Raw genomic sequence first — 16,751 nt, forward strand, 5'->3', positions numbered from 1 at the left:
AGCCAGTCGCATTTCAGGTACTTCGTGGCTGCAGGTGACTACGTACCAGGGAGCCCAGCTGCATGGGATATGTGCCTTTAATGTCTCCCACTGCAATTATGAACTTGGCTGTCACTCCTTTTCTATTTCTGTCAGTTTTTATGTATTGATATTTTGAGGTTATGTTATTAGGTACATTCAAATTTAGAATCCTCATCTTCTTGGTAGACTGAACTTGTATTAGTATGAGATGCTCCTCTCTATCACTAGTAATGCCTCTTACTTTAGACACTATTTGACGGTGATATTGCCACGTCAGTTTTCTGTCCTTGTTGGCCTGGGTATCTTTTACTTTCACCTGTCTGTGGTCTTCCATCTTAACATGTACCTCTGTGAATAGTGTATAGTTTTCATTTTCCTCAGTTTGACACTTTTTATCCTTTAATGAGAATATTTGCTCTATTTATAGTGTTGATATTTCAGTCTGTAGATGCCATGTGACTGTGTGTCTTCTGTTCGCCCCACCTAGTCTGTGCTCCTTTCTCTTGCCGTCCTTTAGAAGTGTGAGGTGTTTCTCTGGTTCTGTGCTCCTCTGTCAGGTTGTTGGGGGCACATTCGCACACACAGCGTGTGTTTTACATTGAAGTCTAACTTAGCACTTTTACTGCCTCCCTGACACGACTGTTTCCTCCTTGTCACTGCTATCCTTTAAAATTTTAGATATATTTTTGGCGTTATCATCATTGTAGAGTTAATATTTACCCTCACAGTTCCCTCATTGTTGGTCTTTCCTTGTTTTTTATATTTCAGTCAGAGACTACTTTTCTTTCTCCCAAAGCACTGCCTTGATATTTTTTTAGTTCATGCCTGTGGGTGATGAGTTGTCTCATTTCCATTTGCCCTAAAAGTCTTCATTTTGCTTTCACTTTCGAAGAGTGTTTTTGTTGAGTATAGAATTCCAGGTTGGTGGGTATTTCTTATTCAGCATTTTACAGATGCCAGTCCATCATCTTCTGACTTCCTTTGACTTGAAAAGTCAGCTTTCAGTGTTGCTGTGCCATTAAAAGCCACTCCTTTTTTCCTCTGAGCGCTTGAACATTTTCTTCTTCCCTTAGACACCCACAGAGCTGCTGAAACCAATGTGTAGTTTTCATTTTTGAGTCAATGCTCTGATTCTTGAACCAACTCTTGCCACTGTCCCTGTCAGTCAGTTCAGTCGCTCGGTGTCTGACCCACTGCAACCCCACAGACTGCAGCACACCAGGCTTCTCTGTCCATCACCAATACCTGGAGCTTGCTCAAACTCATATCCATCGAGTTGGTGATGCCATCCAACCATCTCATCCTCTGTCGTCCCCTTCTCCTCCTGCCTTCGGTCTTCCCCAACATCAGGATCTTTTCCAATGAGTCGGTTCTTCGCGTCAGGTGGCCAAAGTATTGGAGCTTCATCATCAGTCTTTCCAATGAATATTCAGGACTGATTTGTTTTAGAATTGGCTGGTTGGATCTCCTTGCAGTCCACGGGGCTCTCAAGAGTTTTCTCCAACACCACAGTTCAGAAGCATCGATTCTTTGGCCTTCAGCCTTCTTCATGGGCCAACTCTCACATCCATACATGACTACTGGAAAAACCATAGGTTTGACTAAATGAACCTTTGTCAGCAAAGTAATGTCTCTGCTTTCTAATATGCTGTCTAGGTTTGTGATAGCTTTCCTTCCAAGGAGCAAGCGTCTTTTAATTTCACCATCTGCAGTAATTTTGGAGCGCAAGAAAATAAAGACTGTCACTGTTTCCATTGTTTCCCCATTTATTTGCCATGAAGTGATGGATCTAGGAGAAAACAATGGCACCCCACTCCAGTACTCTTGCCTGGAAAATCCCATGGATGGAGGAGCCTGGTGGGCTACAGTCCATGGGGTCGCTAAGAGTCGGACACGACTGAACGACTTCACTCTCACTTTTCACTTTCATGCACTGGAGGAGGAAATGGCAACCCACTCCAGTGTTCTTGCCTGGAGAGTCCCAGAGATGGAGAGCCTGGTGGACTGCCATCTATGGGTCGCACAGAGTCGGGCACGACTGAAGCCACTTGCAGCAGCAGCGGATGGGGCTGGATGCCTGATCTTCATTTTTTGAGTGTTGAGTTTTATGCCAGCTTTTTCACTCTCCTCTTTCACTTTCATTAAGAGGCTCTTTAGTTTCAGCCCCTGGAGGCATTTCTTATTCCCCTTTCTGTCTTTTCTCTACCATGAGGGGCCACATTTTAACAATGTGCTTTAACAACAGGCTCCTTCGCTATATTCTATACTTTTTTCCCTCATATATATATATATATATTTTAACCTATCTGTTCTTCAGTTCACTGATCCTCTCTTCAGCTACGTCCAATTTGATGTTAAGCCCAGAGACTGGGTTCTTAAATTCAGTCACTGTTATTTGAAAGTTCTAGAATCGGGTTTGATTCTCAGAAATTTTTCCTTTTGTCAAGTATATTTTTGAACTGGTGAAGTTTGCATCTGATACCTCTAGCATACCTCTGATATGCTGATACACATCTGATACCTCTGGATCGGTTTCAGTTCTTTTTCTCTTGGTCCTGTTTGTTGTTACACCCTTTTTGCTTGTTTTGGTTGCATGTTGGACATTATCTATGGAAAACCCTAGAGTTTCTGGTGATGCTGTCTTCCCCAGAGGTTCCTCTGAGGCAGACCTCTAGTGGGGACAGAGACGTCTGTTCACTCAGGGCCTGAGTGACTTGAGGCTGGGGTGTCCTTGTAAGCTGAGTCTCAGCAGCCTTCACCCACCTTCCCCCCGACCGCAGGGAGGAGCCCTCCAGCATGTCCATCTGGAAGCCTGGGATGCCTCCCATGGCCTCTTCTCGGCCAGTCCTGAGGCCCACCATCTGTCTCCCGAGCATCACGAGGTGATTGATACTCAGTGCTCAGCCGGTTTGGGCAGAGTGTTGGGTACGTTTTCTGTGCCTCCCTTTTCTTGGGGAGCTTAGTCTCTAACATCCGGACTGACTTCTCAGGCCTGAGCTCGAATTTTTGTCTTCCCAGCCCAAGGAACCACCCAGAGCTGTGTTAGCCAGTACCCTCTGCTTGACTTTTCCCCTGCCTTTTCTTCCAAGAGTCAGCTTTGTTCAGATGCCGCGAGGGAAGGAGTGGCCCTCTCAGTGTCCAGCTCCCTCACTGGGCTTTTGTTTGAAATCTTGGATTGTGGCTGCCTACGGACCTCTTTTTAAAGTGTATTTAGCTTCTCTAGCTCTTGGTAGGCTGACCCACAAGCTGCCTGTGTCTGTAACTGGAAGTGGGGAAGCCCTGGGTGTCTTCTCTCATCTGAAGCCACATGTAAAATGCACAGTAATTATATTGATCATCTTTGATACCGGGGAAAACAAGAACCAGAGGTCCATGCTTAGTACCCACGGTTGTGTTTTTGATCAGAATCCCCAGCTTCCCTGGGCTGTGTCAGTGCCACTTCAACTTGGGAAGAAGGTGGAGCAAGCGGCCCATGCGGCCTGGGGACAGAGGAGCCGGTCTGCCCTCTTCCCCTGCCCCTGACGGCCCAGGGCAGGCCTTGTGATGACGGGCTGCTTGTGGTCCAGGAGAAGGCTGAGGAGGCAAGGGTTGCGTGAACTGTATTCTGTGACGTGGTCACATGCGTGTTTCCTTTTTCAGTTTGAAAAAATGACTGCTTTTAGTCTTCCCTCCAGTTTGACTTTAAGGTTGAAAATGAAGATTTTATTCTTAAAGTTGAGCACAGTGATTTTACAGTCTTTTTGAAAGCAACAGTTGAGGTTTTAAAAAGACATCTCCGAGAACTCCAGCAGATAAAGCGAAAAAAAAGAGAATGTGTTCAGGGTGAACTGCGGGCGGGACCCCAAACTGTACTCTGTCCCTCCCAGAGTCTGTAATTGCTGAGATGGGTGGATAGAGGGTCCCAAGCACCCTGGGGACCGAGGTCCTCAACTGAGAGCTGAGGTCCCAGCTGAGCCAGGAGCAGTGTGGCCTGTGCCCTGGTGAGTGGAGAGCCGCGAGGCTGGGAGTGGGGCCAGGAGAGGGGGTGGGAGACTCGGGCGCGGAGGTAGGGGCAGCACCTGGCTGGGTCTGGGAGGCGCGGGCTGTCACGGCTCGAGGCAGGGACACCCCTGAACCTCCACCGTGCAGCCGCCACGGGGCAGAGTTGTCTGGCATCCCAGGGTCGAAGTTAAGAGGGCGAGTTCACAGCAGATTGACGGAACTCCTGTATCCACTGTGGGTTCATTTTAAGTGCCTGGAGCGAGGTTGGTCAAGCCCTTGCTGAGCTCGAGGGAGGGAGTCAGTCAGGGAGGACCGAGCTCAGGGTGAGAGTGAGGGGCAGCTAGCGCGGTGAGTCCTCCTCACCTGAGTGGGTTCTGGGGGCACCCTTGAGTTCAGGGGTGCCCTTTCAGTAGCCTCACTGGAGACTTGTTTGGGGGGTGAAGGAGGCAGAAGCCCACTTAGAAGACATGCTCATTCCTAGTGCTGGTGGTTTCTGAAGCAGTTTATACTATTTGGTTCGACTGTGAACCAGTATCCTTGCAGGGTTATGTTTGACGGTGGGCCTGAGCTGTGGGCATGGCTTTCCTTCTCCCACACACCACACTCCCCTGACGTCTTTTTGGCAGCCCCTCCCCCCTCTGTGCACCCCTGATGATGGGCCTGAGCCCAGCCCCCCTGTTGCCATGGAGCCCCTTGTGACTGAGTGGGTTTCAGGTTCTGGGCTCCTGGGAGACATGCTGGAGGCAGAGCCTTCGTGCCATTTCTTCTAGAGACAGCAGTGCTGATGGTCATAGTGTGAGAGCAGTGTGTGTGAGAGTGGTGTGTGAGAGCGGGGTGTGAGAGCGGTGTGTGAGAGTGGTGTGTGTGAGAGTGGTGTGTGAGAGTGGTGTCTGAGAGTGGTGAGTGTGAGAGCAGTGGTTGTAGTGTGAATAGCGGTGGCCGTAGTGTGAGATCGGTGGTGATAGCTCCAGTGCTGAGCTATCTAACCGTGAAACAGCAGTTGCCCCCGAGTGGGGGACTGCCCCCATACGCGAGGATGGGTCGCAGAAGGGCCCGCCTATGGGCACTTTTCCAGCGCTGCAACCCCAAGGCAAAAGCCAAGACAAGGAAGACCTCGGCCTCGGCCCAAGTTCTGGAAGCGGAGCGGACTGACGTGAGAACAGCTGGGGGCTGGGCCCGTGGGATTGTCCCTTACCCAGTGAAGCATTGGGGCTGTGTTTCATTTTGTTAGCATGGTTGTGGGCCCTGCCGGGGGTCCCTGCCAGCCAGGGCGTTTTGGTCTTCTGGGCAAGATCGACCCCAGCAGGTTGACCTTGTAAGTGGTTGTGCAGGTGCTGCGTGGAGGATGGCTGGGGGCCCCACCTTCTGAAGGGAAACGCTGGCTGGAGGAGTCACTGGGGCACGTGGATTGAGCTATAGAGTCAGTCCTTGAAGCAGAAAGGCTAAGCCCCTTATCGTCTCCCATCTTACAAAGCACAGAACAGTGTGTCCAGTATTTTAATGATGGCTACCTACTGCTTACATGTATAACATACACCCTCATAGTTCACATGTCTACTACATGCCTCTTACAAGTGTTGGGCAGTGTTCTAGGTGCTGAATGCTCAGTGTGTAGTAGAGGATATGCAGCCCAGGATTTTTTTATGTGTGTGAAGAAAAATAGAAGAATGAAAGATGCCGTGTGGTTCAGTTTGAGCAAGTTCACCACGTAGATGGCACCGTGTGCACGAAAATTGTGATAAAATACATAAAACATGAATTTAACCCTTTAACCAGTTTATTGAATGACTGTGTGACTTCAGTGGGGTCAGGCTAACAGATGGCTGTGGGGTGCCATCAGCCTTTTTCCCAGAGGAACACTCCAAAGCCTGGTGGCCTTGTAGATCTTCCCTTTCTTCTGCCCTGTCCCCAGTGGTTCTAGGTCACTGGTCTGTGTGTCGTTTAAGAACCTCTTTGTCCAGTTTGTTGTTAGGTTTATGTTTAGGAAAGTTTCTCAGACTTCCCTGGGTCTTGAGAAGGCAGGCTTGGATTCCAGGTTCTCCCCTGCCGCGTGCCTGCCAGATCGAGGTGGAGGCTAAAGGCTGGTCTGAGTTGTGGTGGTCTGTGTGGTCTTGGGGTCAGCGGACCCCTCTTCTCTGGAGGGGCAGGGAGACCCTCTGTGTGGAGGCTGGAGAGACTTGACAGGGTCAGTCTTCAGTCTCGCTCTCTTTTTAATTTGTGTTTGCATTTAGTTACTTACTCATTTAACTGTTTTCTAGGAGTTGGCATCACCTACGGAAGAAGTCAGTGCATGCCAAGAGCAGCTTCTAGCAAGAGGAAAAGAGATTGCCGAGATGAGAGCTGAAAGGAACAACACCAGGGTCAGTAGGGGGATTCTCACGTGTGGACAGTTGCCCCACGGGGGTCACCACTGGGTTCCGTGTTGCTGTCTTTAAACTCTGTCTGGTCTTCAAGTCATTTTTCACATCTTCCCACTGAGCAGACCGGGGTGGATCAGATCGGGGTTCTCATACTTTGCTTCAAATTGATGATGAGAGCTAATATAATTTTAGTACATTTGAGGGGGGAGTTCTCTTAACTTACATTTTTGTCCATGCTACAGTGTGTGTGAGGTCTTAGTTCCCCGACCAGGGATTAAAACTCAGGACCCCTGCAGAAGTGTGGAGTCTTAACTACTAGGCCACTGGGGAAGTCCACTCTAACTTTCGACTGAACTGGCGGGATTGCGACTTGCCTTAGCATGGTTTCGGTGTTAGCATGAGGCTGAGAGGAGTTATCGGCCCTGAATTCAAGTATGAGGTTGAAGGTGTTCCTTTGGCCCCGCCCTGCAGCTGCTGCTGGAGCACCTGGAATGCCTGGTTTCACGCTATGTGCCGTCCCTCCGGAGGAAGATGGGCAAGCAGAAGGCGCAGTCCCCGGCCGGCATGAGAAGCAAGGTGGAGGTGCTCACGGCCCTGAAATCACTGTTTGAGTACCACAAGGCCCTGGACGAGAAGGTACCCGCCACCCGGCCGTCCTGGATTTGGACACTTGCTGCCTTGTTAGGTGGATGATGCATGTATTTATGTAACTGGTTGACTTTTGAGCTTCTTGAATTCTTGTAAATACATTTTTTCTGTAAGAAGTCAGAATGTTATATGGTTAAAAAGTGTTGCCTGTGTACATGCTCAGTCATGTCCAAGTCTTTGCGACCCTGTGGACTGTAGCCCACCATGCTCCTCTCTCCCTGGGACTTCCCAGGCAAGAATACTGGAGTGGGTGGCCATCTTCTACTCCAGGGGATCTTCCCGACCCAAGGATAGAACCTGCCCTCTTGCATTGGCAGGCGGATTCTTTACCACTGATCCACCTGGGAAGCCCCAGGTAAAAAGTATTAGTTGGCATAAATGTCTCAAGATTTATTGTATTCTGTATATCAATTTGCAATTAAAAACTAGGTAATAGGATTATTTTAGGAACTTTTTTTTCCCTCTCTAACTTAGAATTTAAAGCTGTTAATAAGCAGATTTTCTTGACGTTAAGATCAATGAGATGTATTAAATGTCTTCTGTTACAGTAGCCGTGTTAAATTAGGGTGAGTGTACACTAAGACGTGCACTAACATATATACACACTTCAACACACAGTGACTCGGCCCCTTTTATTTCAGTTGAGAGCGATTACGAGGAGCACTTGAAAGGTGTAGTTTGTTAGAAGAAGAATTAGGTGCCACACATAAAGAGATAAGTTTGATCAGTCATCGTGTAATTTCCGTGAAGGGTTTGTCATTTGTATCCTTTCATTTAAAAGAAGTATGAAGGCTGTAGTGGACATCAGATGTTATTTATCTTTCTGATTGAGGACCCTCCCACTTGGGTTATTTTAATGACTAGTAACCTAGACTTGTGGCTCAGAGCTGCAGGATCTCTTAAGTACCCCTTTGTCCAGTAGAAGACAAAATTCTGACTCTAATCACCTGGTTCTCTTTGGGATGGATAGCATCACCATGTATTTTCTTTTTATGCTGTATTTCAGTTTTGAGTTGAGTTTTTCCAAATGGAGTTTTGCTGTCTTGACTTATTTCTTTATTCTGATTCAAACTTTTGGTTTTAGCTGATGATTCTTAAAGAGAAGAAAAACCCGGAAAAGATACTGATGGACGGGGTGCTTGATGTAAATCCCAAGCAAGAAAACATGCCAAGCGCCGATGGAAAGGCAAGTCCCCGGTCCCACTCGATCTGGTTCTCGTCTTACCATCCAGTCTGTGCAGGGCTGTTGGGACCTCTCACCAAAGCACCATGTAGTTCTGTGAGACTGTGGCAGTCGTGTGAGCTCCAGAGCACAGAAGGCAGTTTTGACCTCACCGGTTGCCCGGAAGTGCTGTGTTCCCTGCCTCCCAAAACAAGGCTGTCTAAGGCTTCCTTTCCCCCTTAGAGAACCCGCGACGGCTCTCTGGCTCGGGTGATCCAGCTCCAGGACATCATAAACAACCAATTGCGGGAGAGCCAGATGAAGGAGCTCCTGAGCCAGATGAAGGAGCTTCTGGCAGCCCTCTCTGCCCAGGTGACAGAGATGGAGGAGGACCTGGACACGGCCAGGAAGGACCTCCTCAAGTCCGAGGAAGTAAACGTGAAACTAGAGCGGGACCTCCGCGAAGTGAGTGACGGTGGACGTGTCTGTTGTCCTGAGGTGGAATGTGGGTCCCTTGTTCTCCCGGTGGTCTCAGCCTGGGGATGGCTGCGTGAGCAAGAGCAGAGCTCTGGCGAGACCGCAACTGGCTGCCTCCCCACCTCTGCGTCGAGGTCTCGGGGTAGAAGAGGCCTGGTCCAGGCGGTCCGTTGGCAGTGGACCAACATAAGGGTAGCCCTAGCGCTGTGCTGCACCCTGGGTGTGGGCTGCTCATTTCTACAAGTTCTAGGGGGCCTAGTGTGTTCCTTTTTAAAAAGTTCATTCATCCATTCATTCATTGATTTGAGTATAGTTGCTTTACACTGCTGTGTCAATTTCTGCTGTACAGCAAAGTGAATCAATCATAAATATACACATATATATACACACACACACACATCTCCTTTTTTAGATTTCCTACCCATTAACTTCACCACAGAGCACTGAGTAGAGTTCCCTGTGCTGTACAGTAGGTCCTTACTCATTGTTGACTTTATGCATAGTATCAGTAGTGTATATGTGTCAACCCCAGTCTCCCAGTTCATCCCCCTACCTGCCTGTTGAATGTATTCCCGATGATGCTGAAATTTCCTTCTGATTCACTCTGGCGAGCCTGGTGACGTCTGTGGAGCCCGTTCTCTCGGAGAGATGGGAGCATGCTGTGTGGGCTCTGCTGAGGCAGCTTGCCTGGCCATCTTCTCTAGTTTCTGAGGTTCCGCTCCTTGAAGGGATGTGTGACAGTGATACGGCGGTCAGACAAGACGAGTGGCATTTGCTCACCCTCAGATCCTCAGGCCCGTGCTGTGTAACCATGTAGAATCATGATGCTTCTGGTGGTCATGTCTGCGGGTATCATGATTTATGAGAAACTACCTAACAGTGATTGTGAAAACAGAAGAGTGTTGGGGGCTCAGGCCTCCTCCTCAGCTTTCCTTTGTACACAGGCAGACAGCCCACCCTGCCCCACCCCTCCACCGTGAGACCGTCTCAGAGAGAACCCCTCCAACATGTTTTCCAGCAGGTGGACTTGTTTAGTAGCTTGGTGTGAGTAATTCTGTGTGAGAACTCAAAACAGAAATATTTGCACATCTTTGTATAACCTGTTCACATTACTCTTTGGCAATAGGAGGAGATTAGGTGGCAGAGTTTAATATGTAGAGAATTCTGGAAAAAGCGTTTTTAGAACCTTTCACTTTTAATGTCAGGACTACATTGGTTACTTAGTGACTACGGAGGGACCTGAAATGGAGTTTGAGCTGGCGGACAGGAGCTGCACCGGCAGCAAGTTCTGGTCCTGGTGTGAGCGTTTCACACATGTGGTGTAACTCTGCTTTAGAAGAACTAGGCTTGAGAAGGCTGCTTCCAGTTGTGTTACACTTTGACTTGTGTTTCCACTCATTGATATTCTTACTTTAATTTTGAGGAAATTGCATGAGATTTTTCCAACTTTACCTGAGGAAATGAACCTCAGAGCTCCCTGTTGGATCTGTTGAAGGTCCCTCCCTGTTCTGGGTCAAGCACGCCTGTATGGTGTAGGAGACAGAGGTCCTCGTTTCATGCCAGATCCCTTCCCTCCTGGAATTCTTGCAATGACAGGGTAGTTTAGTGTACTTTTTGTTTGCTGTTTGGGTTTATTATGTAGAAAAGAAGCTTGGTAAATCGAGTGGCCAGACAGACATTAAGACAGATGGGTGCCATTGTGGCAAATGTGACATTTGAGGTACGCGCGATTTTGCTCACGTCTAAGAAAACTGCCATGTCTAGGAGTTTACTTTTGAGGATGCTAATTTTGTGTTTGATTTGAAACTTAGGATTTAGTCCAGCTTTTTTACTCTTAAGTGTGCTGGAGTATTCCATGATAATGACTTACTTTTCTCCTCTGTAATGCCCGGTGTAGGCCATGGCCCAGAAGGAGGACATGGAGAAGAGAATCACTACACTTGAGAAACGCTACCTTGCCGCACAGCGCAAAGCCTCCTCTGTGCATGACCTTGATGATAAACCTGAAAATGAAATCACAAATAAGGATTCTCTGCATCGACAGGTAATGGCCTTTACTGACCTGTGTCTGACTTTTATAGTAGTGAATACTGAGGAAGGAAGGTAAAGACCTTTTCATGTGACTCCCATGTTGGAAATCAAGTCCCAGTGTAAAGTTCTTATGACCCGAAAATACTGTGCTCGAAAGTGTGGATGTACATCATGATAAATCAACTGTACTGAAAAGAAATACAATGTTTAAAAACTGAGGGTGACTGCAACTTACAGGTTTGAATGGTTTGGGATTTGGTTTAACCATTTTGTGGAATTCCACTCCTGACTCTTTTGTTTTACTTGACTTGAATCTGTTGGCTTGTTAGCATTTTTCCTGAAAGAGCAGAGAGCAGCAGGGAACTTCAGGGCAGCTGGCTGCCTGTTGGGAACTGGGGTCTCTGTGACAAAAGGCAGGGTTAGAGCTCCAGTCTGATTAGGGTGTGTACTTCCTATGGTTTGGTGAGCTTTACTCGCTCCTGTTCCCGTGTGGTCTCAGATAATCAGGACTTACCCAGGAAAACCAAATCTGGCTTCTCCAAAACAAAGTGAGTCAGTCTGGTGTGTGTGACAAAGTGTATCATTGGCCCCACCACAAAAATAAAATCCTAGAAAGCCATTGAAATTTATGATGCGAAATGCTAATTAAGAGCATTACGATATACAAAATAATGGCTGTAAAAGGCAGATAAGAAAATACTATGTACCATATGCTGTTGTTTTCTGAGGGTTTTAAAGCATATCATATTGTTTATGTGTGTACATAGAGTAATACCCACACAGAAAGCATAAGAAAACTGCTTAGAAGCAAATGCTAACCTCTCAGGAACCCGAGCGTATAGATAACTTAATTTTTTTTCTTTTTCAAACAAGAATCTAAATGTTCTACATTGAAAGTTTTTCAGAGTAAGAAGATCTGTTAAAAGAATAATCGTGCATTTACAAATATTAGTTGACTGGCATTTCACCAGGCACACTCTGATCAGGTCTGTATTTCAGAGAAGATGAAAGCCGTGTTGTGGCTTACAAGCCCGTGGCCATCTGCGGTCGGTAGGGTTCCCTTCAAATGATGATTCTGGTGATGTTTTAAGAAGGGTCAGTACTGAACCCTTATTCCCTTAACTTGTCAATAAGAATGAATATGCTTGTACAGAAAACTGATCTTCTTTAATATATAAGAACTTTTTTTTTTTTAAAGACTTCTTTGTGGACGTTTCAGATCAGATCAGATCAGATCAGTGCTCAGTCGTGTCCAACTCTTTGCGACCCCATGAATCGCAGCACGCCAGGCCTCCCTGTCCATCACCAACTCCCAGAGTTCACTCAGACTCATGTCCATCGAGTCAGTGATGCCATCCAGCCATCTCATCCTCTGTCGTCCCCTTCTCCTCTTGCCCCCAGTCCCTCCCAGCATCAGAGTCTTTTCCAATGAGTCAGCTCTCCGCGTGAGGTGGCCAAAGTACTGGAATTTCAGCTTTAGCATCATTCCTTCCAAAGAAGTCCCAGGGCTAATCTCCTTTAGAATGGACTGGTTGGATCTCCTTGCAGTCCAAGGGACTCTCAAGAGTCTTCTCCAACACCACAGTTCAAAAGCATCAATTCTTTGGCGCTCAGCTTTCTTCACAGTCCAAGTCACATCCATACATGACCACAGGAAAAACCATAGCCTTGACTAGACGGACCTTTGTTGGCAAAGTAATGTCTCTGCTTTTGAATATGCTATCTAGGTTGGTCATAACTTTCCTTCCAAGGAGTAAGCGTCTTTTAATTTCATGGCTGCAGCCACCATCTGCAGTGATTTTGGAGCCCAGAAAAATAAAGTCTGACACTGTTTCCACTGTTTCCCCATCTATCTGCCATGAAGTGATGGGACCAGATGCCATGATCTTCATTTTCTGAATGTTGAGCTTTAAGCCAACTTTTTCACTCTCCACTTTCACCTTCATCAAGAGGCTTTTTAGTTCCTCTTCACTTTCTGCCATAAGGGTGGTGTCATCTGCATATCTGAGGTTATTGATATTTCTCCCGGCAATCTTGATTCCAGCTTGTGTTTCTTCCAGTCCAGCGTTTCTCATGATGTACTCTGCATATAAGTTAAATAAACAGGGTGACAGTATACAGCCTTGATGTACTCCTTTTCCTATTTGGAACCAGTCTGTTGTTCCATGTCCAGTTCTAACTGTTGCTTCCTGACCTGCATACAAATTTCTGAAGAGGCAGATCAGGTGGTCTGGTATTCCCATCTCTTTCAGAATTTTCCACAGTTTATTGTGATCCACACAGTCAAAGCCTTTGGCATAGTTAAAAGAGCAGAAATAGATGTTTTTCTGGAACTCTCTTGCTTTTTCCATGATCCATCGGATGTTGACAATTTGATCTCTGGTTCCTCTGCCTTTTCTAAAACCAGCTTGAACATCAGGAAGGTCACGGTTCACATATTGCTGAAGCCTGGCTTAGGGAATTTTAAGCATTACTTTACTAGCATGTGAGATGAGTGCAATTGTGCGGTAGTTTGAGCTTTCTTTGGCATTGCCTTTCTTTGGGATTGGAATGAAAACTGACCTTTTCCAGTTCTGTGGCCACTGCTGAGTTTTCCAAATTTGCTGGCATATTGAGTGCAGCACTTTCACAGCATCATCTTTCAGGATTTGGAATAGCTCAACTGGAATTCCAGCACCTCCACTAGCTTTGTTCGTAGTGATGCTTTCTCAGGCCCACTTGACTTCACATTCCAGGATGTCTAGCTCTAGGTCAGTGATCACACCATCGTGATTATCTGGGTCATGAAGATCGTTTTTGTACAGTTCTGTGTATTCTTGTCATCTCTTCTTAATATCTTCTGCTTCTGTTAGGTCCATACCATTTCTGTCCTTTATCGAGCCCATCTTTGCATGCAATGTTCCTTTGGTATCTCTGATTTTCTTGAAGAGATCTCTAGTCTTTCCCATTCTGTTGTTTTCCTCTATTTCTTTGCATTGATCGCTGAAGAAGGCTTTCTTATCTCTTCTTGCTATTCTTTGGAACTCTGCATTCAGATGTTTATATCTTTCCTTTTCTCCTTTGCTTTTCGCTTCTCTCCTTTTCACAGCTATTTGTAAGGCCTCCCCAGACAGCCATTTTGCTTTTTTGCATTTCTTTTCCATGGAGATGGTCTTGATCCCTGTCTCCTGTACAATGTCACGAACCTCATTCCATAGCTCATCAGGCACTCTGTCTATCAGATCTAGGCCCTTAAATCTATTTCTCACTTCCACTGTATAATCATAAGGGATTTGATTTAGGTCATACCTGAATGGTCTAGTGGTTTTCCCTACTTTCTTCAATTTAAGTCTGAATTTGGCAATAAGGAGTTCATGGTCTGAGCCACAGTCAGCTCCTGGTCTTGTTTTTGCTGACTGTATAGAGCTTCTTCATCTTTGGCTGCAAAGAATATAATCAGTCTGATTTTGGTGTTGACCATCTGGTGATGTCCATGTGTAGAGTCTTCTCCTGTGTTGTTGGAAGAGGGTGTTTGTTATGACCAGTGCATTTTCTTGGCAAAACTCTATTAGTCTTTGCCCTGCTTCATTCCGTATTCCAAGGCCAAATTTGCCTGTTACTCCAGGTGTTTCTTGACTTCCTACTTTTGCATTCCAGTCCCCTGTAATGAAAAGGACATCTTTTTTGGGTGTTAGTTCTAAAAGGTCTTGTAGGTTTTCATAGAACCGTTCAACTTCATCTTCTTCAGCGTTACTGGTTGGGGCATAGACTTGGATTACTGTGATACTGAATGGTTTGCCTTGGAAACGAACAGAAATCATTCTGTCGTTTTTGAGATTGCATCCAAGTACTGCATTTCGGACTCTTTTGTTGACCATGATGGCCACTCCATTTCTTCTGAGGGATTCTTGCCCGCAGTAGTAGATATAATGGTCATCTGAGTTAAATTCACCCATTCCAGTCCTTTTCAGTTCGCTGATTCCTAGAATGTCGACATTCACTCTTGCCATCTCTTGTTTGACCACTTCCAATTTGCCTTGATTCATGGACCTGACATTCCAGGTTCCTATGCAATATTGCTCTTTACAGCATCGGAACTTGCTTCTATTACCAGTCACATCCACAGCTGGATATTCTTTTGGCTTTGGCTCCACCCCTTCATTCTTTCTGGAGTTATTTCTCCACTGATCTCTAGTAGCATATTGGGCACCTTCTGACCTGGGGAGTTTCTCTTTCAGTATCCTATCATTTTGCCTTTTCATACTATTCATGGGGACGTTTAGGAAAAGCAAATACTCTGGCAGGAGGTGTTCTGCCCACTGAGACCAAGCCCAGGAACAGAGAGAAAAATTCCCGTGACGCAGCTTCCGAAACAGAACTAATCCAGTAGACACGTGCATTTAGGTTTTGTCTCAGCTTACTAAAAACGGCAGCGGCTACACCACTTGGCCTGTTTGGATGCTCTGCTCTCCCTTTGTAGGAGGAGGATAAAAACCGACCTTTGCAGGAGCACCTGGAGCTGGAGGAGCAGAAGCTGCAGCAGACGCTGCCCAGGGCGGAGACGCTGCCAGAAGTGGAGGCTGAGCTGGCTCAGCGGGTGGCCGCGCTCTCCAAGGTGCTGCTCTGGGTCCTTGCGGGGCTGGCGCGGGGAGGGCCTGTTCCATGCTGTCCCACCGTGCCCCTCCCCGTGCTGCTCAGTCCACAAAGGAGCGCAGCCGCGGGAGCGTGCTGCCCGGCTGAGATGGGAGCACGCCCTGAGTGTCAGACAGTCCCGGCTCCCGTGTCATCCCTCCGTTAATTTCCCTCCAGTTTTGTCCTGTGTTCTGAGTGTCCCCAGGACGCTTCAGCTCCGAGTCACTGCTGCTCAGAGTTCAGTCAGCACCTCAAAGCCTAGCAGGATAGAGAGCTAGAAAAATCCCATTCTCGTTTAAGAGATGGCCAAAATAGCTCTGTAATGAACACAGTTTTAAGTCTTGATTCATACATTGTTGAGTAAGTCACAGCGGGGCACGGTGCAGACCCGGGGCCCCACTCCCAGCTTGCAGTCCCCGGGAGCCCACGGGTGAGAGGCCGCGTCCTGGACCCGTGGCGCTGCTGGGGGCATGTTCCCCACAGCCCGCCAGCCACCCCGTCCTTCTGGTGGGAAAGGTGTTGCCCCACACTGCTGGTGGGTACTGGCTGGGCATGGAGAGGTGGGCCTGTGCTGGTGCGGCTGTCCGGAGCGTTGCCCAGAGCTCAGTGAGCGGCTGAGGGGCCTGCCATTCGCGGGAGGCCGGTGGTGCCGGGTGCTCCCAAACCCTCCCAGAGCAGGATCACTAACAGCCGCCTAGGGGGCACCCTTCTGCCTGTGATCTTCCTCTCAAGGGTTGGTTTCTTCTCTCCCCTGACATCTCTGCTGTCTGTCCCCGGTCGGCCTTGTAGTCTGAACTTTGGTCTTCCGGAAGCTCTGTCACTAAGGAGGCTAAACTGTTGGAACTGACCTCCCAGCTTAGGAAGGTAGAATGTGTGCTCTTGTGCGTCCCGTGCTTGCCACTGCCCTGCCCGCGCTGGCTCGCCACAGGCAGTCTGAGGAGGCTGTGCAGCGGCCGCGGGTGCGGGGCCCGGGGCGGGGGCGAGCACGTCTCCTCTCACGAGCCGGTCACCAGCACCCTCCGTCAGCCACGTGTCACACGCGAAGCTGCGCTGGCTGCGTGAGCAGGCGAGCGGGCGTGCCTCCCGCGAACCCGGAGCCAGTGGTCTGCACAGAGCATAGCCCGCTTGCCACCCCTGCGGTCACAGCCCGCGTGTCATCAGGACAGGGTCGTTGCGAGCAGAGCTGACGCTGTTCTTGGCCGACAGGTGGAAGAGAGACACCGTAACATCAAGGAGAGGCTGCGCCAGATGGAGGCCCAACTGGAGGAGAACAAGAAGGAGCTGCTGTGGGTGCGTGTGCTGATGGGGAGGCCGCGTCCGGGCCAGAGACGTGGCTTGGGCGGGGGCCAGTTCTGCTGTCTCTGCCGCTCAGGTCTCTGCCGTCGAGTGTGTGTGTATAGCCCTGTCTGCTGGTCCAGGCACCCAACCTTGGGAGCAGGGCCAGATGTGGTCACCCGTAG

The 16,751-nt window shown here is 48.1% G+C and overlaps 1 pseudogene; it reads left to right on the plus strand.

Annotated features, from left to right (window-relative positions):
* The first annotated feature begins 5,038 nt into the window (after positions 1-5,038).
* LOC129651040 (liprin-alpha-1-like) overlaps positions 5,039-16,751 on the plus strand; it is a 30,006-nt pseudogene continuing 18,293 nt past the window's right edge.

This window comes from Bubalus kerabau, chromosome 4, assembly GCF_029407905.1.
Source record: "Bubalus kerabau isolate K-KA32 ecotype Philippines breed swamp buffalo chromosome 4, PCC_UOA_SB_1v2, whole genome shotgun sequence".
Taxonomy (NCBI): Eukaryota; Metazoa; Chordata; class Mammalia; order Artiodactyla; family Bovidae; genus Bubalus; species Bubalus kerabau.